Below are 27,079 nucleotides of genomic sequence, written 5' to 3'. Positions count from 1 at the left end.
CTGTAGCAAATTATCAAGACATCATCAAAGCAGACCAAATGTAAGACTTTTCTGTATCTCTGTCTTCAGGGTATACCAGCAGGGATAGCTTCAGAATTTGTTTTCATTCATCCGCATTGAGTTTGGCAGAAAACATTCTGAATAATAATTAATTGATGATATGATGATTGTATTTGTGCGAGTACTTTGCTTTCCCATGAGCTCTGTCTTTAACCACATCCCAGCATAGCATTAGCAGTGTCTGTCTTTTGCTTTATTGTTCAAGTTCAGTCATTCTGTCCATTTGTAGAGCCACCGCAGAATTCATAATTGAACAATTCCATTGTCCTGGTTTCAGCTGAGATAGAGTTAATTTTCTTTATAGTGGCTGGTATGGGGCTATGTTTTGGATTTGTGCTGAAAACAGTGTTGATAATACAGAGATGTTTTAGTTGTTGCTGCACTAGTCAAGGACTTTTCAGCTTCCCATGCTCTGCCAGGTGCACAAGAAGCTGGGAGGGGACACAGCCAGGATAGCTGATCCAAACTGACCAAAGGGCTATTCCATACCATATGACGTCATGCTCAGTATATAAAGCTGGGGAAGAAGAAGGAAGGGGAGACGTTCGGCGTGATGGCGTTTGTCTTCCCAAGTAACCACTACGCGTGATGGAGCCCCGCTTTCCTGGAGATGGCTGAACACCTGCCTGCCCATGGGAAGTAGTGAAGGAATTCCTTGCTTTGCTTTGCTTGCGTGCGCAGCTTTTGCTTTCCCTATTAAACTGTCTTTATCTCAGCCCTCGAGTTTTCTTACTTTTGCTCTTCCGATTCTCTCCCCCATCCCACTGGGGCGGAGTGAGCAAGCGGCTGCGTGGTGCTTAGTTGCCGGCTGGGGCTAAACCACGACAGTCCTGTGGATGAAGTCTTATCCACAGCCACAGATGCTTTGAGGTGCACCTTATCCAGCGTGACCTTATCCTTGGGCCACATACCCTTCAGAGGTATACCTGCTGTGGCACAGACATAACCATGGCCACGGACGTTTCAAGATACACCTGCTCTGGCATGGGCTAATCCATGGGCACAGATGCTTCGGGGTGTCCTGCTCCCACATGGATTCTTCCACAGGTCACGGTCCCTTTGACTCGAGTTCACACCGGAGTTCCAGCCTGTCCAGTACAGCAGCACAGAAACGGCAGCAATGCCCTGGCCATCTGCCAGCCCAGGCGCATCGTCATTGCTGTTATCAAAATGTTCCCAGGCACAGCAGAGTAAGGTGATCAGCAGTACAGCAGCACGGCAAGCAGTGAAAGCAAAAAGCAGCACTAATGAGCCCTAGACCCTAATATACAGTAAGGCAAGCAAGCCCCATGGCAAGCACAGAAGCCTGCCAATTAATAACTAAACAGCAATAACAGCTATAAATTCTATCTAGCACATTCCAATCAAATCTGTCATTATCTCAAACCCTTCGGGCCCCACGTTGGGCACCAAAAAGGACTGTCGTGGTTTAGCCCCAGCCGGCAACTAAGCACCACGCAGCTGCTCACTCACTCTGCCCCAGTGGGATGGGGGAGAGAATCAGAAGAGCAAAAGTAAGAAAACTCGAGGGTTGAGATAAAGACAGTTTAATAGGGAAAGCAAAAGCCGCGCACACAAGCAAAGCAAAGCAAGGAATTCCTTCACTACTTCCCATGGGCAGGCAGGTGTTCAGCCATCTCCAGGAAAGCGGGGCTCCATCACGCGTAGTGGTTACTTGGGAAGACAAACGCCATCACTCCGAATGTCCCCCCTTCCTTCTTCTTCCCCAGCTTTATATACTGAGCATGACGTCATGTGGTATGGAATAGCCCTTGGGTCAGTTTGGATCAACTGTCCTGGCTGTGTCCCCTCCCAGCTTCTTCTGCACCTGGCAGAGCATGGGAAGCTGAAAAGTCCTTGACTAGTGCAGCAACAACTAAAACATCTCTGTATTATCAACACTGTTTTCAGCACAAATCCAAAACATAACCCCATACCAGCCACTATAAAGAAAATTAACTCTATCTCAGCTGAAACCAGGACATCCATGTAAAGGAAAAGTGCCTTCTGCTATAATTAAACATTCTCTCTGTGCTGTGAACATCATAATAAATCAATCAACATGCCAAAATTTGTTCAAATGACTATAATTCTTGTATCTCAAACTCTGATAATGGTCCTTCAAATTCAAAGTCATAAACAATGGTTAAATAAGAAATAATCTAAAGGAATGGTAAAGGGAGGAAAAAGATAATTTATCTGGAAACATAGTGACCATATTGTATTCCATCCAAAATGTCTAGCAAGAGCAAGGCAGTGACTGTATGTTAACCACTGAGCAAACCACGTAGCCTTTCTCTTTGGCCTTCCCCTGGTATAAAAGTTGGAATAATAATCTTGCTGCATGTTGCAACCCCTACTTAACTTCCACTGGTGGTTTTAATTGTGTAAGGACCTAAAACACATAAGCTCTTCTGCTAGTCCCCAGCTTTAAAAAAAAATCAAGCAATGGGCAGCACAGAAATATTGCAGAAGCTCTAGGTTGATTTTCATTATGTTTATATTTTTTTCCTGTAGCCAGGGTGATCAGAGACTAACCTTTAACAAAAATGATATCCCAGATTCCTCCTCTATCAATTCTAGAACTGAGCCTTAAGAAGATAAACAATGCCCTAAGACTTGTGATAAAATCAGCAGAATTAGCACAGCATGGAAATCTAGCATATTAGGAATATTATGCAGTGAAGATGGAAAACTACAGTGCAAGAGGTAAAAGTAATTCCACACACACTATGGCAGTCACTTCAAGATTAAATATTTCTTGGGTCACAGGCATTTTTGTCTGTGCTGATTCATCCACACATCACATCATGTCTGATTCTTTTTTCCCTATTAAATAAAATGCAATCTTATTATCTGATTGTTTTTCTGGCAAGGACACTGTGTTTTCCTCTTGCACTTCTTAAAAAGAGATGCAGATTCTTAAACAGCTGGGCATCCAACAGAAATGATCTCATTCTTTTAATCTGTAGCGTCAAAACAAGACAGAAATAACCTTTGAGTGCAATGAATATTTTTTACAAGATTAAGGTCCCACGCAGGAAATGGGACACAGAATTGTTTTTAAAATCTTTAATATGTGTCTCTCAGAAGAAAGCTGAATTGACTTTTGGAAAGGAAGGATGAAGTGGACTTAGAATTTTCTCGTGGCTGTACCATAATTAAAGTTATTGTTGCCAGGCTAATTTATACTCACTAAAAGCTTCTGCTTTCCCCTTTGACTGCATGAGGAATTTGGCTGCAGGATGCAGTAAGTTTTTCCAGTAGCCTGGGTAATCCCTGCTCTTCCTACCCATCGCTAAAACCATTCTTTACATTAGTGTGGTTTTCAGCTGCACTTACATCTGAAAGCAGAGGTCTCAACAGTTACTGAAATAAATTCAAAAAGATTGTGACTAATGCTACAGGCAGAGCTATAAATCATCATGCCAATAAAGGGTAAGGTCTAAAAAATTATCCTTGTATTCCTAAGAAACTAGAATTTTAATATAAACCCTGAAGTATCAGGGTTTTTCAGGGCTCTCTGTGGCTCCATGAGTCCCGGAGTCCTCAGGAAGCACTGGAAGCAGCGGCCAGGTATGCGTGCAACTTCCTGAACGGTCCTCAGCTCCTGCTTCCTGCACACCACCACTTAATACCAAAGCATTAGGTGATTTTCAGAAGTGAGATGCCTAACCTAGTTTGCTTCCCTCAGGAGTTTTGGGGTTTTTTTGGTTTTGTTTTGGGTTGGGTTTTTTTTTGCTGGCTCAGGAGTTTGAGTAAATTTTCTGGGTAAGCTGGAACAGACTAAACCTCCGAGAAGGAGAGGAACAGCTGTGAATGGAGGAAATGTTCCTGCTCAGAATGGGCTGTCTTTCTCACGTTTACTTGAAAAGTAGTTATACTTCTATACATGTGCTTGTGTATCCTAGTATATAATTTATTGTAATAACAAACAGGATACTATGGTCTCTGGGAAGAGCTGCAAGGAGCTTTAGTGCAGCAGTGTGGAAAGAACTACATCCTTCCTGCAGCAGCCAGCAAGAACGGCAGCCAGCCTAGCATAAAGCTGAACTACAGTCAGTGGTCTTGGTTAATCTCAAAGCCCGCCTGGAATTCCTGCAGCAAACAGTATCGACAAACTCGTGGGATGGATCTGCCACAAAGGCTACGTATTACCTGACCTTCTGCCTCAAGCTCCCTCTTTTCCCAGCATCCTGGCAGTTACGCAGGCTATCGAACGGGGGCTAAGTGCCTTTGCTCTTTTTCGGGGAAGAGGGAATTTGGGGAGGCAGGAATTTCAAGGCTGGTCTCTGTGTGAAGAGACCCACAGTCACGTGGGTCATGGGGAACCACACCCAGCAAATTGTGTTTTCAATATCTCGTGATCAAGTGTCAGAATGCAGTGTTTCAGATGGACAACAAACGAGCTGTCCTGCATAAGCATTTCAAGGCCAGGCTCTCTTGTGTGCTGCTGTCACAGGCTCAAGATGACTTGGAACTGAGCTCTATAAATATGTATCTCTCATGCCCTCCTCACTCATTTCACAGTTCCCTTGAAGAGCTGACAAGATTGCTTGAAAATAAATTAGCTTTTCCCATATATAGATGCTGATAATGTCATATATAATTAGAGCTGGTCAAACCCAAAACCACCGAGACTTTTTTAATATTTTGCCCTAAAACAGGACAAAAAGTAGCAACTTTTTCTAAAATGAGAAATTATAAAATATTTTAATTTTAATTATAAATATAAAAGTTATAAAAAGGCATTGTAACATAGAAGTGAAACATTTCCTTCCTTAACACATTAACCTTTTAAGGAGGCAGAACAAAACAATATTCACTAGAATTTTTTTTTTTTAATTTTCCACTGAAAAGTAATTTTCTTTTTTTTTTAACCTGACGTTACTCCATTTTAGACAGAGGGTATTGAAACAGAGCAATCTGTTTGAAACACCATCACCATGCAGCCACCACGCTGGGCTCTTCTCAGGCACCTTGTATCGCTGTGGTCTACACCTGCACAAAGAGACATGCCCCGGGCTTGAGCTACTATCATGGGAAATCACACCCTTTCTGTCGATCAAGAATGGGTCACACAGATATGAAATGGACAGAGCTGTGACCAAAAGCTGAAAGGGCTTTGACAGACCAGGTTAAACAGCCTACGCTCTCACTCAAAACGCTCTATGAATGGAGTTACACCAAACCTTTCAGCATGAGAAAGCATATGGTTTGCATGTTCCAATTTTTTATGGTTTTCTATGAACCGATGCCTTGGAAAACATATGTTTTTTCACGTAACCTCTTCTGTAAGGAATTCTCTGAAGAATGAAATGTAAATGTGAGAAAACCTCAAATGTTGTAGGACGCTGCCTCAGTTTCAGTCGATTATTCCACCTTTTTTACATATTTTCCGGACTTGTTCTTTCTCAGCACGAGACCCTGAGCTACTACTTTGTACCGTAGGCCACCTGTCCTGCAAACTGGTGACTGGCTTCACAAGCAGCTTCTAACTGACCCAAAGCTCCCACTGGGACATCTTTGGTGGACTGCAAATCCCACTTGGACACAAAACTACCCTGAACTCTACAATCAAGAGAAGATTGCTGCAAGACAGAAAAGTGTTTTCACAAGCCAGCCCTTGAACATATTCTTAGATTTTAGAGACAGAAAGGCCTTATCTCTGTTCTTCTGACTACTCATCTATCAGCAGCCTTTAAATGGAAAAGCAAAGTTTTCATAGTTTGTGAGAGTCTCTTTTGCTCAACAGTTCAGAATTCAAGCCCCTTCTGCAGGGCCATCAGTCTGGTTCCTGCCCCAACCTCCCTTTTTAAATTTCAAGCTGCATCCAAATAGATCTGCGCTAATCCCCTTACCGCTGTCCTGGGCTCAGGAGAAGAAGAAGGAAGAAGTTTCTCGCCCAAGCAATTATGAAAAGGGATCTTTTGGCTGCTGTTCTCTATTGTATTTCCAAAGTAAATCTTCTCATCTCTTGATTGTCTGTTCCTATGCACCTTGGCGGGTCTACCTGACTGACACCATCTGTTATTCATGTGCTTGGGGAAAGAAATTAGTCTCTTCAGTCTCTGTAGGAAACCATATAAAAACAAACACTGAAAAACTAGTTGCTGTCTCTAATATATTGCAAAGGCTTAAACCAGTGATATTTATATCTTGAGTTGCATTAAATTTAGGCTGTGGGCAAATGCCCAAATCTTTTTGCAAGTTGGTGCAAACATTTATTGACAATAAATATGTGACAGAGTATCCAGGATGTCTATGAGGAAGAGGTGTTAAAATAACATTTCTGCAGACAACTTTATAATATATCCTTGGAAACTTGTAGCTGAAGTATGTTTGCTACCTTGATGTAATTTGTAGATTTATTATCTCAAGGCCTGAACTTTAGGGAAAAAAAGTATTTTTAAAAAACAAGAATGCCCTAAATATTTAAACAAACAGAATAAGAATTGGTTGCGGGGGGGAACTATGACTGTGAAAATTAACCTCCCCTTATAGGAGTCCTTCTCTACACTTTGTCTTTTCATTCAGGATGCATCATTGCTTTATTGTGATGCTTTGGGTCAATTAGTTATTTATCTGAACTGATAAAGAAGGGTAAATCCTTAAGGAAAAAAATAATATTAGTTAATTGTACTGGAATTAACCAGCTGGATTTTATGAGAAAACTTGCTGAGAAGCTTGAAAGGGTTTTTAATAAAATAGGTACTGTAGTTCCTGGGAGCTAAAAAAAATAATGAGTGTTTAAAGCTTGAAATGTTAGATCTTATTCATAAAAAGTCTGGAGAGTGGTAACCTACAATAGCGGTAACTAATATTCCTACTTCCTTTGCTTTAAGGAGAAATATCTCCATATCTGTGAAATTGGCAGCTTAGAAAATTCTTAAATTACACGCTATGTAGCTTTATTGGCTGCTTTATTCAAGCAAGAGTTGGCTGACACTGCCATAGTAGTGTCAGAAGCTGTTTGCTTCATAAAACATCTCTCTGATTAGACTGTGGGCAGATATCTTGGCATTAAAGCTATTAGACTGTGGTTGATTTCATTGAGTTTAGGAATACATTTTCCTTAAGCATTTTATTTCTTCTTTCAGACAGTAAAATTAGAATTAAACACATACTCATCTTTCTTTAATCAAGGCATATTGTGAAGGACCTCCCACAGAGCTCTTATTGTTACTGTGATCTTTTTCCTGCTTGCAGGGGACAATAACCTGATGCTTCTCCAGTACACATCCCCTTGAAAGAGACCTTGAACCTTTTTCTGAAAGATCTGTTCCTATTTGGTGCTGTCAGATTGTTTCTCTATTTCAAGGTAGGTGTCTTTTGTGGGTGACTGGGGCTTTCCTGTCTTTCCTGTTATTTTTTTCCTACTACTTCCAAGTAGTGGGACAGGATCAACATCTTTCTGGAAGTTCTCTGGCAGTTTCCAAAAGTGCCAAGTCACAATTAGACATACAGTACCACACACCACAGATTTTCGGCCAGCCATAGGGGAAGATACAGACTTAATGTCTTTCTGTCTGAAGATGTTTTCATCACTGCCCTGAACCAGGTACTAACTTATATCCCAGAAAGTGAATATAAAATAGTAAACCATCAGAGAGGTATCATATTTACCTTGAATTTATAGCAATATGTATTACCTAGCAAGGTGCAGGGCAAAGAGAATTCATGTTGCCCATACTGTACAGACATAGTATCATTGTGCTAAGTGATTTCCAGATGTAACATCTAAACCTAACGCAATTTTGAAGGTCATTATCATGGTCTGCTACAATGGTGGTAGATGCCACACAGTCTTAAAAAAAGTGCAAGCTACCAACAGACACTACATTATCACTAGTAAGCAGTTTGGCTAAGAGATTTCTGTGAAGACTAAAAATGGTAAGTACTCTCTAGTCATAATTAACTCCAGTACTGTGGACAGTAAAGGTCAAAACTGAAATATCTGGCAGACTCAGAGACTGACTGCATGTTGCCGTGACCTAATTGTACCCAACTTACTACAGAGACTTCTTTATCACAACCAGCAAAATGATTCAGTTACAATGGAAAAAAATATGGTGAATTCTACAATTTCTCTCTTGTATAAGAGAGAAAATAACATCTGTGAGCTGACTACCATCACCACAGTGAACCTGTATCACCATACAAATGCTATCCAGTGGCAGAAAACATTTCCTCACTCACCTTAAAGTGATTGTGATAAGCTAATTAAGTATTTTATACTCTGTTAGATGATTGTCTGCTTATGTGTAAAGGAGATTCTGTGTCTTCAAGGCTGGCAGGGTACAGGTGCACACTTCAAATAATACCTTCTCACTAAGCAAACCAAAAGCTGCCTCTAGACAGAAACTATTGCAGCCAGACTGCAAACGTTGGCGTCCGGGCAAAAATGGAGGTGGCAACTGGTTTATATATGGGATTGAATCGTATTGGTCTTAAGCCTTCAGTTAAGCTTTCCTCTGAAAATTGTGGAAGGAAAGACTGAATGGCCTTTTTTCTTTCTTTAGCTATTATTAATTGACATTATTTCTATAGTTCCACTGCCATGCACCTTCTTCCTTGGCTTTCAGTTCACCACTGAAAGGAACGGCTAAACAGAGAGTGCCAGGGATCACCTGCCATCTCCTTCACTTTGGTGACAATTATGTGCAGCAAGTAGGGAACTGTAAAACAGTGAGATAAAAGAACAAGCATAGTATTTTAAAGACCAACACTGAAGATGCTATAGCATAGCATGTAGATATACAGGCTTACTTTGGGAACAGCTGGGTTTGCAGCCTCAACTGCCTATCGATGTGTGCAAGGAGATATTGCTTTAAACAGTGTGTGAGCTTTACTGCCATGGGGATGCCACATATGTGTTCCACTTCCACGAAGAAAAGCACAAACAAACAGCCTTACTGGTTGCAAAACTATGTAGAACAGTCACCACTAATGAGGCTTTGCTTTTTTTGCTTTTTTGTGAAAAAAGTCAGCAGATCTTTTTCATTCACAGGCACGAAAAAAAGGGTAGGGGAAGATGCTGACTTCCAGGCTCTGCAAATGCTAACAGAAAATGTAGTCCAGTGACAGGTAATTTATTTATTGTCATTCTGTTGTGAAATCACCATATTAATTTCCCACCATTGTGGGTGGATTAGATATTATGCGTTCAAGTGGCCTTAAGTGTAAAAATAAGCTGCCTTCAGAAGTCAATTAAACTGTCCCTGAAAGTGCCCATCATCTTGGTATATGAGAACCCATGAATACAGCGAAGGTGGGATGCAGTCAGGAGGGATGAATTTTAGAAGACTAATGGAAGGTAGGTACAAAACCTAATTGGATAACAATATGCTAAGAGTAATTATTAATGGACCACAGTCAAAATTGAGGTATCGATCAAATGACATTTTTCTATCAAGCTTGGGGCTATAGGAATCTGTCCCAGGTCCAGTTTCATTCAAAGTTTCATTTGCAACCTGGATGATGGACTAGGGAACATTTCTATTAAATTTGCAGACAACATGAAACTGCGAGGGACTGAAAGGATATTGGCTGACAGGATTAGAATTCAAAGTGACTTTGACATATTGGAAAAATATTCAGAAGAAGGTATGAGAGGGAATTCAGAGGAAGTGATGCAAAGCTGTACACCTAGGCCATGCTTCCACAATTATAAGTGTGAGATCTGTGCATTGCTCAATCACCTACCATTACCACCTAGCTCAGCAGCAGATATAATGTTTTACATCACCATTTGTAACCTATTACTGCATGAGTAACACACCATTTTCACCTCTACCTCAAGCAGCAGCAGAAGCAGCAGCAGCAGGCTGGGTATCTCCATGGAAGTGGTCAGAGAGCTGTGTGAAGAGGCATGGACCCATTCAAAGAACACCACACACATCAAGGTGAGTACATTCAGAAATGGACAGTGCAATTGTACAGCAGTCAATGGTACTAAATCTGGGCTGCTGTAGTCCTGCCAACCCTCACTTCCCAACTGCATTCCCATACTTTTCTTTTTGCTAGCACTGCTTCTAATGCAACCACACGCTGAGACAGTTCAGAGGCCTGACAGCTGGCTCCACAAAGAAAGTGATTATTTCTCAGCCAGAGCAGCTCTCAGAGCCAGCTCACCACATAATTGTATGAGCTTGTGCAACGCAAGGGATAAGAACAAGCATCTGGTGTTAAGGGGGACAGCAGGACCACAGCAGCCCAGATGCGATCAGCTTCAGGTACCACAGCACTGTAAAAAGAGAGGGGACTCAACTACAACTTCTCTGTGAAGAATTCACTCTAGCCATGAAGATAAAGGGACTTGCCCTCCAAAACCATCTTGTCCCATGAGAAAAGAGATGTCTCATAGCTATGAGATGAGCTCCAAATATGGGGGGATTGGCTGTAGAAAATGTGTTTGATCACCTGAAGGCCAGAGGAATAGCCCTTAAAAGGAAGAGAGTCAGATCTCACACTAACCTTAACAGGATTCTGCTTCTCTGCTGTCTCCTGCATGGTATTTGCAGGATCAAAGAGAAGCAGATGGCACAAGGCAGAGAGCAAGAAGCCCAAATGGAGCCACGGTCACCACCTGTGCCTGCCACAGCTTGTTCACTCACCCGGGATAAACGGGGGGGCAAATTGTGCAGAATGCCCTGACTGACTATTTTATGCAAAATCCCTGACTGCTGCTTGCTGTGCTGTGAAATTATGCATATGCTGGAGTGAAAGCAATAAACAATTGTTTTCTGCAAATCCTGCTCCCAGTCTTTTTTTAATGGTGCTTGCCCTGCTTTGCATCCCAGACCCCCAGCCTATGCCAGACCAGGCATAGGGCTGGCACAGCCTATATCCCAGAGGCTGTTATTTCATTGATTATTCCCAACGCTGCCTTAATAGTCCCCAAAATTATTATTGCAGCCTTTCTGCTTAGCAAAAGAAAAGTGCAAACACAACCCAAATCTGTTAAAGTGTAACAGAATTTGTTAAAATGTAACAAAGGGCTGAGTTACACAAAGACAATTGCAGTTCTGAAAGACAGAGGGCGTATGGGCAACTGCAATGGTTTAAATCCCAGACTTGGCCTGTTGCATCATGTGTCCTGCTGCATCCATCCCATCTAGTGACCCTTACAATCTGCTGTTCCTCAACAGAAGGTATTTTTCAGCACTAGAAGGAATCTTGATCTTCTGGGGAAACATATCAACTGCTATACTTAGGGCACAAATGCTGGGGGTGGCGTGGTGGAAGAAGCTGCAGATACGCAGAATGTGGCAGACTGCAGCGGTCTCTTGGCCACTGGCACTAACTCTCCATCATCTGCTCTCTCTTCAACAAAAGCATAGAAGACATGATCACCTGGACAGAATCCATAAGGGAGCAATAAGAGCAACTGGAGGTCTAGAAACATAAGGACAGATTAGAAGAATAAGGGCTATTTATTCTGTGGAGGAAATACAAAGGAAAGCCTTCAAAACTTTCTAATGGTGAGGAGTAGCACACTGGAATAAACTGTTTGCAGTGATTACACTCACTCTAAGTCTTTAGGAGCTGCTCAGACAAGGCCCTGTGAGGAACAATGGTGGTACAATCTTGGGATGAATTGGCGGGCTGTGCCACCTCTACCTAAATTTTTATGATTTTATAATTAATACACATCATTGCATTCACATCCTAGAGCAGACAAACCAATGAAGAGATTCATTAGATATGGAAGAGGATTACAGGGATTTAGTTAAGAATATTGCTGTAATCAGAGTCCCCTCTTATTACACTGAAAGGATTCTTGCTCAGAAATCAGAGGCCCAGATAACTCTGCAAGCCGTACTACCGATGCCATTCCTCTTCAGTCTTCAAGTTATTATTCAATTGCTCTTCTAATTACCTTTATTATAATGTTTTAATTAATTTTACTCAAATAAAAAAGGATTACTCATATTTACCAAAACCAGAAATATTTTATAACTTGTACTTGTATAAATAGAATATGTTGCCACCTATTTGGGCACTATTCTGTGGATTTAATGCTGCTAATCCACATTAAGTTCTTCATCCAGCTCTTCTTAAGTCCTTCAGTATATTGCACTAAGAAGTATGCTCTGCAGAAACGCTTCTGGAATCACCTCCTGCCTTTTAAGATAGCATCAGAATGGTTCCAGTAATTATTCTGTCAATCAAACCCATTCTACTAAACTACACACACAATCTGATTTGACTATGCAAAGTAATGATAACAGTGAAATCACTGATCAGCACAGGAACTGCTTCAACAATCCCTGACTCCTCACTTAAATCCCTCTTTGGAGATGTTCATTTTGCTAAGCTTCTCTTTTTGCTGGTCCTTTAGCAGGTATTTGGTCCTTTTCCTGGTGCACTTGTGTACCTGAATCTCATTGCATGTTTCATTTCAACTGTCTGGGAGTGCTCACACAGTGCTACAAGGAGGAAATGCAGAAGCAGTCCGGGTTGCCTCCAAAAGGACAGGCTGAAATGGTGTTTCGTGCTTTGCTACTGCTTATACTCCAGCGCTGAATGACAATGCAGAATACAAGGTATGATCATCCAATTCCAGATTTTGTGGTGGTAAAATGAATCCTGGGAGAACACACATGCTGGCTCACTGCAGGTTTATTCTGGATCCTATTAATATTTCCTATTCCCTGCTTCCAAACACACACTCTTACTGCCTTTTGATCCAAAAGGTTAGCCAGTTTTCTGGGTTCTAGGTGGGTCGTTCCAGGGAGAAGGGGGAGCTGACGTTGGGCCAGTTACTGTGTTTCTTTCCTTTATTTACAAACAGGTTCTCTTTCTCTAAATACAAGAAAAATCAAAATGATAGTACATAATTCTATAGCTCCCACCCCCAAATCTCTCCCATCCAAAACCTGATTAAAAATCTCTTTTACTTTCTCAGCTTTTTCTCAGGTCATAGTACCAGACTTCTGTGGGTGTGCCCTATTCTGTATTTATTTGAGTGATGTTTCCGCCTCCTTTTGTAAAGACAAGCAAAAAAGAACAAAGCAATAGCCAACAAATTCCTCTGCTGATATATGCTTTCTTTTGGGTAGAGCCTGCTGTTGTTTCAGCTGCTTTTTTCCATTAAAGTGGTTAGTAACTTCTTAGAGTCAATCTTAAATGAGGAATCCTATAACGCTCTACACATAACAACATACTCACCCTTGCTGACTGTGCTGATAAATCCTGATTTTTTACTGTAGTACAGGACTTCGGGCCAAGTGGAGAAGAATATCATAAAGCAATCCTTTCATTTTTCATCTGAATTTTGCAGAGGTTTCAAATATGCTTAAATTAGCTTTGTATACTGTACTTCCCTTGGTCTTTGTCTTCTCTTCTGTTTATTTATACTATTTTAGCCCCTCCAGCAACACTCAATAAATAATCATTTCCTTTTTGTTAAAATCTACCATTGTATAATGTTTATTCCAATGCATGTTTACTATTGTTTTAGCTGAAAATCACCATCACCACCAGCCTGAGGAATCTTAATTCAATAAGTTGTTAGTGCAGGCTAGAGATTAAGAATTTAACTCACAGAAATTAGGGAAATGAAAGCAAATGCAGCTACAGTTCAGCTATGTAGTATACATAATCCTGCATGAAATGCAAGTCAAAGAATGTATTATTTATATTACACATTGCATACAGAATCAAAATACTCTTAATGTAATAGCATTTTTGATAAGCATATAACAGAAGGAGCCAACAGAAGTGTATTTCCCATTGATACTGAGTCAGTAAGCCTGATTCAGCTCAAGGCTGACTTCCAGTTTGCAGACTCCATAGCGGAAGAAAGGCTAACGGCATGTTTTTCCAACAGAAAACTCCTCAGAAAGAACAGAGAAGATCTCGGGATTTTTGAGATCTTTAAAAAATTAATGTGTCCTGCCCATTAAAAAGACAGAAGATTTCTTAGTATTCATTGGGAAGAATTGTTCTTTCTTTTTCTCAGATTGAAAATAAAAGTGCATTGAGAGATTTTATACTAGAATGACTGTGGCATGCAATGCCTCGGCTAGCAGGTAACAAGAGCAGCTTAGAAGACGAGCTTCCAGCCAGATATTCAGTCTTGCTATAGTCCACCTTTAATATGCTACTCATGCAGGCACCCATCCATCAATGCAGTTTTACTAGTGCCTCCCCATAGTCATACCAGTAAGTACATTTTCTTCCTTTGAAACAACACACTTCGCTGTATGTACATGTCTCCTCTGAAAAGCATCCTGGGACCTCCTTAACAAGACAGTCCCTAACACATAGCCTTTCTTTAAACCTTTGTTGGCAAGTTCCTCACGAGACATACAGTAAATTCACTCAAATGAAAAAACAGGTCATCCCACTGTACCTTGCCACTGAATCATTGCACACCTCCCGTTCCTGTGCTTCAGATGCAAGTACTGTGTTTTGCCACTCCATTACATTTTAGCTATTTTCCTTTTATAAAGTGAGTCCAAAACATCACCAAATCAAAGTTCTCCACTTGTTCTGATGATGGGTTTTATAACTTCTTGGCGTAAATGAAAGTTTTGTTATAAAATGAGGTCATTAAAGGACTACTATATTAGGACACTGAAGAGTTCATACAGCGCCTGTTATACAATGTCAACAAGTAAAAGTGAGCTACCAGTAACAAACCATGACAATGGCAACAGTAATGATAATGATGCTTAGCTACCTCACAGTTGGTTGGAGTTTTCCATAAAAACAGCACTTTTCATGCAAATAGGAAGTCAGAATGTGCTAATAATAATTTATGAAAATTACATACTGTTTTGCAACAAACAAACATTACGTTAATGCACAAAGTCTAAACATTCTTTTGGACTAGATAATTATCCCCACTGTACTTCTGGAAAGGCAGAATTGTACAAAGGAGAACTGCACTAGCTCAGACACACGGTCAAATAGTGGCACAACTGAGACCTCAGTGCTTGTGGGTACATTTTATTATTGCTGTAAAATAATGATAATTTGTGGTAATGTGAGACAGAACCTTTCTTCTGCAAACTCCTATAACACTGCTTTCATTCTCATTCCCAGAGTTTTCCAGACAGTGATTGTAGTCTATAGCAGAGCTGAGCTAGCATCACACAGCACCAGGGAAAAACAGAGGATTATAACAAATAATGCACATAGGCTGTCACAGGGAATTTAGAATGAGGATAGAGAGAGGTTAAGCACCAACAAGAGGTCATTTTATGTAAATAGAAGTGGAGAGCACTGAGTTTAGTCAGCTGATTATTTATTTCGTATTAAATTTTGCTTGAACATTTGGCTGTGGGATACAAAAATGCTAATGTGACTCTGTGGATATTCTTGAAAGCATAATAAATTTGAAGAGTAGATAGATAATCTCATAGAAATAAATACTTTGGACCATGCTAAAATGGCACTCACGACAATACCACTTAGACATTAGAGATATTACAATAATTGGTTTCATGTAAAACAGATAGCTAAAGACATTGGATTAGTTCCCAGGAGTGTGCTAGAATACATCATTGAAGATGGGTTCTTTAATTGAATGCATATAGGAATAGATATAACAGCTTGAGCCATACACAGTATGTCACAAAACTTAACAATTACGGCTACATTTCATTTTGCACACCATCCCATCCCCATAAAATAGCTTGTTTCAAATTTAAAGGTACAGAATCCAATCCATTTGCTTAAGTGGAGTTTTATATTCTTTGAGGAAGGAAACACATCATCCTGCTTTTTACTGAAAAGAACCTAGTACAGTCCTGGAGCAATATAAATAATAAATCTCTCTCTTACACATTTATAAAGAATCCATCAGTATGATACATATTTAACATACATGCACTTTAAATTTCATTATATATGTATGTGAACATTAACTCCACTTTCTGGGTTTCCATAAATTGTTATGTATAACTGGTTTATAAATATGGGCTAAGTGTTTTTATTTTAATTTTCCATTTTTTTTAGTACATTTATAGAAGCTGAAAAACTTGTTTGCAGCTATGTTTATCTTTTCCTACTTGGGGAAAGCGGTATCTGTCCATTTTTTTAAAAGGAGCTGCCAATATCTAGACTGGTTTTTTGATTAAGTGCAGGAAATGAAGAATTTTCATTGGTAGAGTATACCTACCCTGTTCTGATTTTGCAGTTGTACATGTGGAAATGTAAATACAGACAAGCCAGAAGGACCACAGACCACTGTGAGCAAATAGTCAGACATCCAGCATTAAAGAACTTCCTCCAATTTTTTTTTTTTTTTCCAAAAAGATAGGTATCATAAAGCGAATCATCTCTACCTTCGGCCAAAAACAACTGTGCACTGTAATGGCTCTCTTATGAGAATTATCATAAGACAATAGCTTTGGAAATAAAGTGCTGTGTTGTCTGTTAGTGTAAAGATAATGAAAATATGTGAATGGAAATCATGTGACTTCCTTGGAATGTTATATTAAAGCTCTTGATTGACTCTCATAAATTGCTTTCAAATTACTGCATTAATTCTTTTCCCTTGGTTAGAAGGTTACTCAACAAGTTTTCCAACATTTAAAAAATGCTGCTGAAAAAGTCTGAGCTGCTTTCAAAATGGCATATGTGCTTTGAAGCATATAGTGGAATTCATTATAAGTGTTTGCAGAATCTATTATTCTCTTACAGGCAAAACTAGATTGTAAGGCCATAAATGTCAAATTAGATTACTTGCAGTTTGCACGAGAGTAGCCTCACTTCAGAGGTGTTCAGAAACCACACGCTCCATTCACAACTGTGGAAACTGTGGTGGCTCTGTTTTTCTGAAATAAATTTCAGGCTGTGTTACATTATTTGTAGATACAGTTAACCTAAACCTAAATGAATCACACAGAAATAATGATCAAATCTTGCTTTTTTAATTCATGAAGATAATCTAATTCAGATGAGTGAGACTGGTCATGTGGATAACAAAGCAAGAAAGATTTAGATTTGGATCTGTAAGTTTAATGAAAATACTGTTCATGTTAATTTAGGCTAGAAAAACCTAACAGTCAATTAATAAGCTGAGCTCAGAGAGCCTGAATCTCCTGGGCAGCCCCCCTGTTGGTCCCAGGAGGGAGTGGATTGCATCAGCTCTCAGTCTGGTGAAGATACTCTCCATGACATGCCATTCATGCACATGGCAAGTACAGGGCAAATTCTCATGCTCAGCTTACTCTGACCCATATGGACAGTCTAGTTGTGTGGAGCCAGATTTTCTTCATGTACCGCTACTTGGGATGCTAATGCAGAGGAATTAAGGGGCTGCCTTAGGCTCCTTACATGCATCACAATAAGCAACTGCACTGCATACAAGCACTGCTGCATTTGAATTCTTAATGGCAAGTCAGTTGTTAGTATTTGTTTTTTCATTTCCTTCATACGATACTGTAAATGTTAATGTGAATATAAATGAAGGATTTTTATATTTTTAATCAGATAAACTTACTAGCTACTACACACCAAGCAACATGCTGACATGTGATTTGTTCCTCTTAATTGATAATACGCTCATAGCTTTTTGTGCCAAGGCATGAAAAGTTCATTACTTACAGCACAGGGTATTACATCTCCTTAAATTCTAAGTGTCGGTATTTTCTTGATGGACTATTTAAACCATTTTTTGATACAGCAATCCCTTTTTTTGTTCTTTCAAGGCACATCATGATCGTGTCCCTTTTTCTTCCTATCTAGACTTTAACAGTGGATTGTTTTCTCTTTTTCCTCTGGGTACTGATAATACATTCTTTAGCCACTGAGAACTGTGTATTTATTACCACATTTCACTACCTTTTAGTCATTAGATAGTGACACCAAAAGAAAGACTGGCAGATACCTTAAGAGAGTTAACGCAGCTCTGCTCAAACACAAATAAAGCTGATGTAAAAGGACTGAACTTTGTGGCATCCACAAGTCTGTACATTTCTACTGAAGTTCGTCACTGTCTGCCACTAAACCTACAAAGCTTGGTAGGGATCAGCTGCTGATAACACCAATGAAAGAGGGTCTTTGTTATAACACTCTTGGTTTTTTGTACACATTGAAGACCTTGTAAGCCTTATTCAGATTGTCTGTTACTTAGCAAACATTAACAGTGTATATAACTCAGTGCTTCAGACAAATCTGTATTTTTCCCTTTGCTTTTTCCTGCTATTTCCATTAATCACAAATGTTTTTATTTACAATTCATGCTTATGATTTAATTATCTATCCACAATAAATGCCTCATAAATAAACATTTGACTTTTTTGGCCTTCTCTTTAGTGGAAAAATAATGATCGAATTGATAAAGTTCAAAGCTAGAATGTTTTGCCTGTAGTGGATTTCTTATTACCATTATAAATGTTATCTTCAAAGAGTTAAAGTTAGTTAGTTATCCCAGTCCTCCCTGTTTAATGAAATTATTTTGCTTCCTTAAACTGTGTTTAATAAGTAATAAGGGAGACTGGAAAATTAGTATACATCTTGCTGTATTGATTTAGTTTTAGTTCATTCTGTTTTCTCTCTGAAGTCTATAAGCCTTCAGGTCCTATCTAATCTATTAATTTCTGACATGCGCATCTTTCTACTGCCTAAGTGCCTCTGCTGTTCTTGAAACAGCCTCAGAGATTATTTAAATCCTTATGCTTTGCTTTTTCAGCTGTTTACCATTTCCCACATAATTTTATTATGTACTTCAAAACATTATAATTGTACTCTAAGAAACTCCATTATCATATCAAGTCTAACTTAACACTGAACAGCATTATCCAAGTACAGTCCCTGCATCCATTGTCCTGCAACTGCAGGAACACTGCCAGACCCTCCCATGAATTCTAAAAGTGCCTGGCAGCAATTTAGGACTTAGGATTCCATACTTAGGACTGCATTTTAAAATGGATAGTTACTAGTGTTGGAGGGTAATGACTTAGTAATAGGTTGTGCATAAATAGGTAAGATGCAAGCAAAGTTAAGACTGTAGTGCTATGATAAGTGCAATGAGAGCAGACTGCATAATTATTTAGATGACAGCATAGGAAATATAATGGTGTGCTTAAAACCCACAAAATGCTAAATTCAAACCTACAGAGTGCAGGGCCACTGTGACTGAAGCAGCTAGATTTAGCAAAGTGAGGTGCCAGCCATAGCATTCATTAACATATTTAGGATGAGCCCAACAGTTTGGGAGAGATACACATTCAAAAACAGGCTCCTAAACATGATGCCAAGAGAGAAAGGATGAAAACCCAATCTCTGTATATCAGTCTTGCCCCTTTATGGGTATCAGACATAAAGAGATGGGTAAACATATCAGCAGTTAAACTGAACTACTGAGAACAGGGATTGTATTGACCAAAGTACTCTTTGTTTCATTTTTGTCAAAGGAAATTAAAAATGTCTTCTTAGATGAATTTTATTTTTAAATTGGAATCAGAGTGTTTCACTTTCAGAAGCTAAATACCAAGAAAGGGAGGTTAGACTCATAGAACTGGTGCAGAAGACACGGCTGTTTTTAAAGTCCAATGATTACAACATTCTTATAGTCATTCTCAAACGCGTTGTCTGTCTTAAGGGATTTTAAATCACAGGGTACATTTAGTAGTGTATATTAGTGTACATTAGTACACTGTCCTACCTCCCAAAGTGTGCTTACACATTTTCTGGAAGACTTCAAGAATTCAAAACCTATGCCAGGGACTGTTCTAACAACTTAGCAGTATGGCTGATTGCACTCCAGGACCCATGCTGTATTTTTGTACCTTTAACTTACCACTACAGATGTGAAAAGCTGTCCCTCTCAATGGAGATGCACCGCGCTCTGTCTTTCAGTGGGGCTGTTCTCAGTCCTGCCTGCTGATTATGTTCAGTTGCATCAATTACTCAAACATTTTCTGAAAAAGAGGGACAATGTCTCAAGTCTAGAAGGCAGAGAACTCACCTAAGCTGTAGATTTGAATTGTTGACTTCTGTATCTCAAGACAAATTCCCTGATGTAAAAGAAAAATTTCCAAACTCTCCAGATCTTGACTGGCTATTAATGGAAACTTAAGACAGACATATTCACAATCCTAAATCCACTGCCCACCAGCCTGGACGCGCTTCCTATTTGATAACTCCATAAAATCAGACCCACAATTGAATTGAAGTTTTGTAACTAAAATCCTGATACACAAAGCATGGTCTGAAATGGAAGATGGAATGGCTGCACCAATACTACCCTGTAAAATCATCCTCAGAGACAGCATCAAGGTCAAATCAACCAACTCTGATTACTCCAGTGAGAAAATACCCCTACATCAAATGTCAGACACTTACACCCACACTCATCTCAGCCCAAGGCTGCTAGCCACTCAAAGCCTGCCTTCTATACTGTGTGCTTTAGAGAAGCCTGTCTGTCTGCCTCAAATCCCTTTCCCCAAGCAGGAGCAACTGAGATGACAGGCAATGATCACACTCTTGGATAATCACTACTTCTGCCTGTGGCCAGTACACAAGAACACAAGAGCACACAAGTAAAAATATGACATTAAATCGAGATTTAATGTTCTCCGTACTGCAAGGGGAATGTACTGCATGGCCTAGAGCTGATCTGCCTTCTGAATCTTCTCCAGTCTGTCACCCTCCAGCACAGAGATGGACTGGCAATATGCTGCAGAGATAAGATGAAGTTTTCCTTTGTCCTCCCAAGAGCTGCCAAACTCTATGGACAGCTCATCTCCAAGTTTTAAGCAGATGTCGCAAATACAGTTCATCATGTGGTCCTGCATTAGCATGACTCATCCTGTAGGATGGACAAGACAGGATGCACTATTCCTTCATCTTCACTCTTTCTATCCTCACCACTTCCTCTTCTTTTTCACCTCCTGACCTTTCTGAAAGACCACTTCCTTGCTACCACACAATTCAATGCTACTGGCTATCACCCCTCAAACTCTGGTACAAGTTCTGTGAGGTCTTTCAGATCACACAAGTTCATTTCCAAGAAGGAGCTGGGCAGTCAGGCTGGAACTCCATGTGGGAGCCTGAGGCTTGGGCTGCCATGCAACCCTTGGGAAATTGGCCAAGGCAGAGGAGGCAGGCTTGGTATTTTCCTCAAGTTGATGTCTCACACTCCACAATCTCATGGTATCATGGTATAATAAATCAGGTGTCATTGCCATTCTGACACTGTGATGCCTGGTAAAGCATTTCCTTGCTGGGATGCCTTAGAAGCACAGAGAGCAGGCCACATCGGCAACAGTGCAGACAGCACTAAGGACATAAGGACAATCTAATCCTAATTTTTGTCCACTCCCAGCCTTCACTCTCAGTTCCCTTTTCTCCAGCAGTTAACTCTTGGGCTGAAGTTTGTAGGCCATTAAGACACCTCATACTAACTTATTCCATATTTCAGTATGCCATGTACTAGAAGATAACATTATGAAAAAACAAATATGGATGGAAATTTATTAAAAGTATGAGTAACCTCAAAAGATAGCCAAAAAAGGTTTGTGGCAGTTAGATTCAGAAGTGAGAATTGGGGCTTTCCATTGACAATGGTCAGCAGCCAATGTGACTGTGCGTAACCAGCAGATATTTGTGTTATGTTGGTTTCCTAAGATAACTTGCCTAGATAAGACAATATTTCCTCACTGACTATAAAAGGAAGAGTTCTGCTCTGAGACAGGGTTCTTCTTGCACTGGACTCATACCCTACAAAAGTTTTCACCTACAGCTGTCCTAGTATTTCTTACAAATTTGTGAAAACTATGTAAGATTTCCTCCCTAACAGGCTGGGCACATCTTAGTGATCCCCAAGAAAAATTTCCAGTTTTTGACTATAAACTTTTTTTGTGTCATTATCCATATCTATTGAGCCTGCTGTTGACAGCAGGCTCAGTATGAGTCAGCAGTGTGCCCTGGCAGCCAAGAGGGCAAACCATATCCTGGGATGCATCAAACACAGCATAACCAGCCGGTCAAAAGAGGTGATTGTCCCTCTGTATTCAGCGTTGGTGCGGCCTCACCTTGAGTACTGTGTGCAGTTTTGGGCTCCACAATTTAAGAAGGATGTGAAGGTCCCTGAATGCATCCAGAGGAGGGCAACAAAGCTGGTGAAAGGGCTGGAAGGAGTGTCCTATAAGGAGCAGCTAAGGACCTTGGGTTTGTTTAGTTTGGAGAAAGGGAGGCTCGGGGGCAATCTCATTGCTCTCTACAGCTTCCTGAGGAGGGGATGTGGAGAGGGAGGTGCTGATCTCTTCTCCTTGGTATTCAGTGATAGGACACATGGGAATGGTTCAAAACTGCATCAGGGCAAGTTTAGACTGGACATGAGGAAGCATTTCTTTACTGAGAGGGTGGTCAAACACTGAACAGGCTTCCTAGAGAGGTGGTTGATGCCCCAAGCCTGTCAGTGTTTAAGAGGCATTTGGACAATGCCCTTAATAACATGCTTTAACTTGGTCAGCTCTGAAGTGGTCAGGCAGTTGGACTAGATGATTGTTGTAGGTCCCTTCCAACTGAAATAGTCTATTCTGTTCTATTCATATAGTCACAGTGCTGTGCTATACAAACTATGTCTTCTTGGTATAACTTGAGGGAATGACGTTCTCCTGCCTGAGAGCCTCCTGAGGCACGGGTTGGCCCAAGTTGTACAGATTCTGTAGGCTCTTTCCCTACTACTCAGAGCTGCTATAAGCACTTCCCCCCGCAGGATACAGGCCCTTTGTAGGTCTGAAATGCCAAACTAGCTGAGTACAAGTGCCAGGAGCAACTGCAGAGCAGAACCTTGCTCAGGCTTCAGGAGCAGAATCATGACCTTTGAAGGGAGTTCCTTTCTGCACTGCCTAGGGCCTGCCATGTTCCCCATCACCAAGCAGTAGTCCCACAGGGTAAACTAACATTTCCTACCGCTTTCCATGGATTCCAGATCATCAGCTGCAGGCAAGTAACCAATGCAGCAAAGGATGGCCCCTGAAAGGCATCCAAGGCAGTTAGTTCATCACTGCCAGATATTCCCATTCAAGGCAGGTGATCTGGCATAAGTTTGAATAGGTGAGGACTTTACCATACAAGGATAGAAGACATCAGGCTAGAAGACTTATTTTTGTTTCTAAATGTATTCTCCATTTTAAAGGTCATAATACTTTATTTAACAAACATTCAGGAAGTACGTGATCACATATGCTTCACTCTTGATTGGAAGCCTGACTCTGGGAGATGAAATAGAGTTATGCTCTTTTGTTAAATTCTACTTTTTTTTTAAGCCTTGCTTCATTGCAATGGGGACACTTTGAATTTCTGTGCTTATTTTCCATGTTAAAGCCAGGTGAACTTCAGTCTTAGTTTGACAGTCTTTTTTGACAGTCTTTCTTTCTCTGTCTTGCTGAGGCCCTAGCCAGACAAAATTGCATTTAATTTCTTAGGGTTTCACAGTATTCTAAGTTGTCTTTTTGAAGAGAGATCACTTTCTAGTTTCCAAATTCCAGTGGGGCAACGGAGCACTGTTGTTTTCATGAGTCTCTCCTTGACAGCAAATTCATGAGAGAAATAAAGGTGCTTTGTATTTGACAACAATATAGGCTTTTTTTTTTCTCTTTCTAAAAATTCTTGAATCTGAGAACATTCTTCTTGTCTCTTCACTTTGTGCCCATGGGAACTAATGTCTCTTCATTCCTCAACATGATTCAGTTGTCTTCTGTGTAAGTCCTGTCACCTGAAACTTTGCTGATTCTGGGACCAAACTGTAATTCTGTAATTTCTCAGAAAAGAAATCACCTTATCCCAAGTTATACATCAGGGAGCTGATGCAACAGAGCGCAGTGTACTGAATATGGTCTGGTAAGTGCAAAAGTAGCCCACAGACTGCTGATCTTGACTATTTTCATTGGTGATCTGGAGCTGTAGGATCAGAGTAAGATCAAAAAGGCATGTCTACGGAAAGGCAGTCTACCTCCACTGTGTTACCGTCTTTGGGCACAGCTGAGCTGCCGACAGGAAGGATGGGACATGAGGCTTGAGAAGTGACCCTCCATGGTGTGCTTGCTCTTGTGAATATTGTGATTGCAGTGGTGTTTACGATTGCCTAGGTACTAGGGAGACTGAGTTTCCCTCTCCTGACGTACCTGAAATGTTGTGGCGGTTAGGGATGATGACAAAGTGTGAAGTAGGAGGCCATCCAGGGGAAACACAATCTGTACAGCATGAATATTAGAAGAACTTTTCTGGGCCCGTAGCAAGATAACTCTTCAGCAGTCGGTATCCCTGAGGGCTTCCCACCTGATGTGCATTCTAGAGACGGCTCAGGGGCCTGCAGCTTGATCTATACAACACAATCAAGCCTGAGGCACCATAAGAGGTGCAGCATTTGAGGGCATCTTGAAAGAGCCGTGCAGACATATTCAGTCTGACCCACTGAAGTGAACAGTGGATTCCAAAAACCTGAAACGTTCTTACATAACACAGAGGAGTACACACATTCATCCAGGGCATACCTTACAAATACTGTGACCATAAGATACTATTACCAAATTCAAATTAAAAAAATGGTGCAGTTCCACCAAACCTCAGTAAGCAAAATTCCCATTACACTGAAAGGTGTACAGACTCAGTCCCGTCCAGTTTCACCCTTTAAGTAGTATACTCATCCACTACTGGTTAAAATAATATCTTTTGTGAGTTTTGAGGGGAAACAGCACAAAATACCAACACTCTTCTCCATGTTTTCTTTCTTGCCTTTGTCTATGTGCTACCACTTCAGTTGCAGGTGGTGGTGTTACTATTAATACTAGAGAAAATATATCTTTGTAAATTCTCCACCAAAGTCTGTGAGAGCAGTGCAAGGGAATGTGATTACATGGTAAGAGTCAGAAAAGCAAGTGCTTGTAACAGAGGTTCCCAAGTAGGCACTTCCAAATGCAAAAGGACCTTAAAAATATACTTTTCTGAACTAACTTTTTTTAATTTGCAGAATTTTCACTTATTTGTAGAAATAATTCTCTAGAAATATACATATAACAGCAAGTACATTTTAAAATAGGAATGATTTTCAACAGAATAATGCCACAAGTTCATTCTTAAACAGCAGACACACTTGCTATTCTGAAGCTGCTACATGCTGTAATCAGTATGATTGAAACATGAGTTAGACCTCCGAAATCATAGGAGAGACTTAAAAATAACCAAATATCTGCTCTTTTGGGAGCTTGTACCTTTAGAAATCATGAGAAGCCTTTCTCCAAAACTGTGGGAACTAATTTTCAAAAGTGGAATCTGTTTTGAAAATGTTTATCTGAACACTGAACACCAGGGATTGATACTTTAAGAAAAATATCGTTAAGACTTGGGATAAAACAACAGGATCCAGTAACAAGGCTTATCACACAGTGTTTTACTTATCTGCTGTGACTTATATGTACTACATAAATTTCTGAGTTTAACATCTACCTGCCTGAAAACTGTCATCCAGTAATTAGCAGCTGACAGACTACATTTATTGTATGCTTATTTTTTAAGTTCAAAGATAAGCAATGAGGGTAATGAGATTTTCTATGAACCACCTTCTTGTTGTGTTCCCTCAAATCACCTTTAATAGAATTAACAAATACACCTCAGAATCCTTGTAAATTGAGTACATACAAAGAAGGCCAAGAAAAAATATTTCCTCAAACTGTCTGAAGCTATCAAAGAAAGAAATTCTATGAAAAAACCATTGATATCAAAGAAAGATAGACAGAGCAAATAATATGAAACAATCTGTTATTGAGCTAGTCAGTGAAGGGCAATAATGACGTGACTGCTGTGGAAAAAAAAAAAATTCCTTACACATTTTGAGTCCTATCCCAGGCAGCTGCTTGAGGGATCATCGAATATGCTGACCAGCTCATCATGTTCTCTCCCTGCTATTCTCACAACTCCTTTAGCATGTCCTTTCATTAAACAGACATTAACTTTTGCCTCTGTTTGATCCATGACGTTAACCTCTGAACTCTTAAATTTCAAGGACACAAGGGCTTGTGCACTTTCTGTCACGCTGACCCTTATTCTTGTAATAATTCCCCCTTAAACATCCCAATCTATATTCCCCCTTAAACATCCCAATCTATCTCATAATCCTTCTTGAAAACCCTAATTAAAATGTCTTAAGAAACATTTGGGCAAAACAGTGTGTGAAGATCACAGACTGTCATACAGACCAATAATAGTCCAGTATTTCTGTATATTCACTCAATTGCCTTTCCATTAGCTAATTTTAGACACTCATATCTCCAGAGGCTGCCTTATTGTTCTGTGTTTGTATAGCACCTGGTCCTTGGGTTGGGTTCTCACTGGCAGTGATGCAAATAAATATTTGGACATACCAAAAAGATTTTTAAAGGCTCAAAAACCCAAAAGAGAAGAAAATTAGTTATTTTTAAATCTATCTTATGATTTTGAAGGTCTGACATGTTTTTAACAACACTGACTGATGAAACCATTAACACTGGTTTAAAGTCAGTGTAGGAAGAAATGTTTGTACAAATCAAGTATTCTCATTTTCATATCTTCTGCAAGGGAAAGAGACCTAAACCCTGATATTTCACACCGCTTTACGGAGTTGTAGTCTATGCATATCCACAAGACTAGAAGCTTTTCCACAGAGCAATGTGCAGAGCTTGGATCTTTGGAAAGTGTTTTCATTACTTATTTCTCTTTAGTACAAGACCTCTAACTGAATGACTGGGTCAAAGAAGACAGTGACATTTTACCTAGTATTTAATTGCAGAGAAAAAAAGACAGACAGACAGAAAGACAGAAAGAAAGAAGTGTCCAAAGCCAGAGAAGGAGCAATGGCGAGCAAGCAAGCAGGAAAAACAAAATAGAGACAAAATAGTAGTACCAGATCCCGCATAAGCAAGCCTCATTCACAGCTGTCTCATTATCGAGCCATTCCACTGCAACACTTACTCACAGACTCAAAGAATGGGGCTGGATGCTGAAAGTGTCGCTCATAAACACCTAGAGGCCAGAGTGGACAGGTAGACAAGCCAGTATGATACTGGGACCACAAAAT

At 40.1% G+C, this 27,079-nt stretch overlaps 2 long non-coding RNA genes across 2 annotated transcripts in view; one reads left to right on the top strand and one right to left on the bottom strand.

Moving 5' to 3' along the window:
• LOC140648790 (uncharacterized) overlaps positions 1 to 27,079 on the bottom strand; it is a 65,457-nt gene that overhangs the window by 35,422 nt on the left and 2,956 nt on the right. The window contains exon 2 of the long non-coding RNA XR_012041328.1: positions 19,820 to 19,940. This is a non-coding gene — a long non-coding RNA (uncharacterized lncRNA). The remainder of the gene's footprint in view (positions 1 to 19,819; positions 19,941 to 27,079) is intronic.
• On the top strand, positions 3,609 to 9,957 carry LOC140648845 (uncharacterized). Its single transcript, XR_012041355.1, has 4 exons — positions 3,609 to 3,636; positions 7,270 to 7,381; positions 9,071 to 9,147; positions 9,866 to 9,957. It is a non-coding gene; the product is annotated as an uncharacterized lncRNA (long non-coding RNA).

Source organism: Ciconia boyciana, chromosome 3, assembly GCF_034638445.1.
Source record: "Ciconia boyciana chromosome 3, ASM3463844v1, whole genome shotgun sequence".
Classification (NCBI taxonomy): Eukaryota; Metazoa; Chordata; class Aves; order Ciconiiformes; family Ciconiidae; genus Ciconia; species Ciconia boyciana.
The sequence above is the reverse complement of the archived record's forward strand: the minus strand, read 5'-3'. Positions and strand labels throughout refer to the sequence as shown.